Genomic DNA, 2,015 nt, shown 5'->3' on the forward strand with positions numbered 1-2,015 from the left:
CAATGTAACATCACTTAAAAGAAATTCAGCAAATATTCAGTGCAACGATACATGCAGTCAATGCAAAAGTTAAAAAGCAAAAACAGACCCCAGAGCTATTAGGAAAGAATTAAATTCTTGTAAAGACTGAAAGTTAAAGATCTGCAAATGTAGCTTTTATGACAGGCTAATACAGATATTTTAAACAGTGATGAGAACTACTAAGAACTTCCTTTCTAAATCTGTTCATATCTGTCCATGCCTTAAGATGACAGATTTGTTAATATAACGCAATCTTGCCCAGAGCAGTAAATATGTGGAGGAAATGGTCATATTGGTAAAGGAAATGAATCAACACACAAACCTTTTGGTAGAGGGGCAAAAACGCATTTCCACTGGGAAAGAGAACTGCTAGAGTTTCCAAGCTGTGACATTGCAGTAATTACGGGTTAAGCACTGCCTTGGGCTTCTAAGAGTCATCTGTGTTAGAGCCAACTCCACTGAAGATATTTAAATCCCATGGAAATAGCAGACTTAATATTAGTAACACGTTACAAAGTCCTGCTCAATAACAAACAGAATAGATCCACTTGAAGCCACTTTCATATTAAAAGAAAAATGAAGTGGAAACTTGCCTTCCCCTTCGTATTTTCATTTAGTCCAACTCCTGCTCTCAGAGTTTAAGAACGACCACATAAGAGATTAACAGACAAATATGCATTGATTTCTGAAACTTTTAGATGCTATGTTTTAAAACATTTTAAGATTTTTAGATGTTTTACAGCAAATCAAAAACAAAGAACCCATTATTCTACTAAGGCAAGTCAGTAAAAAGTAGGCTTCCACTTGTATCCCATGCATGGCAATGCTCTTAGAAAGCAAGTGCAGAAATTCAAAGGTAAAACTGATTGCCAAAATTTATAAGCCATGCAATGAACACTCAAAATTGTGAATGCTCCATTTATTACCTCATTCTTGTAGAGAGTGTACTAGAAGAATAGCTAGTCACACTAAAAATAATTATTACAAATCCACCGTACTCAATGGCCAAATCATTCTACATAACTTACATTACATCCATTGCCATAGCTTAATATCTGAATCTCTAAAACCTTTACGTATGTTTTGTGCACAAAATTAATTATTCTGCCCGTGCTCTTTCTTTATGCACCTAATGTTTGTCTTGATGAAATAGAGAAGTTTGGTGCCCAAGACTTCAGGCTGGAGATGGTTTGCACAGATTCAATTTTCCATGGATACAAAAAATGAAACAGAGCAAAGCAAAGCACCACCTACTTAAGGCTTAGCTCTTACTGAGGTTACCCTCCTGCTTTTCAAAGCTTTTTTTTTTTTTTTTTTTAAAAAAAAGATTAAATTATTTTCTAGAAGTGTATACAACAACAAAAAACACTTGCAATAGCTCTTCAATCAGACCAGGGGTAACCTGCCTTACTTGCCTTTTAAATAGTTAACAGAACAAGTACTGTGGTACTTATTTTTTTTCCTCAAATATTGTTTTAAGGAAGTAATGTTCAGAGATACAATAAATCTATTAGTTATGTATCACATGGATATAAAACACCGTTTCTTTTGTTTCCCAGAAGTTTGTTGCACCTTAAGTGAATTTATATATCAAATAATCTATTTTTTTTTAATTCTAGGAAGCAAATTTAAATAGAAAGTGACAATTTGATAGCTGGTAATAACAGATCTCAAATAACTTATAACTGCTAGTAGCCCAGTTGAGAACAACACTACTGGTTCTTCAGGTACATGACAAGTGATTTCCAATTGCACTGTGAATAAGCTGATCTGCTAACAAATCTGCACCCGAGCATTTAAACAAACCTTGAGGCTCAGACCTGCTGCTTGTTGTATTCCTCTCTGCCTGTACTGACTTACTGGTTCCTGCTCAGAATTAAACAGCTCGTAAAGCTTTGTGCAGCACATGAAAACCTTGACTATTTTCAGGCAGAGATGGCATGTAGTGACACAGACGTAACCCACGTGCATACAAGGATTTCCTACAGCCCTTC

This window comes from Centrocercus urophasianus, unplaced genomic scaffold (genome assembly GCF_019232065.1).
Source record: "Centrocercus urophasianus isolate 14NV4802_14NV808 unplaced genomic scaffold, USGS_Curo_1.0 seq_107, whole genome shotgun sequence".
Taxonomy (NCBI): domain Eukaryota; kingdom Metazoa; phylum Chordata; class Aves; order Galliformes; family Phasianidae; genus Centrocercus; species Centrocercus urophasianus.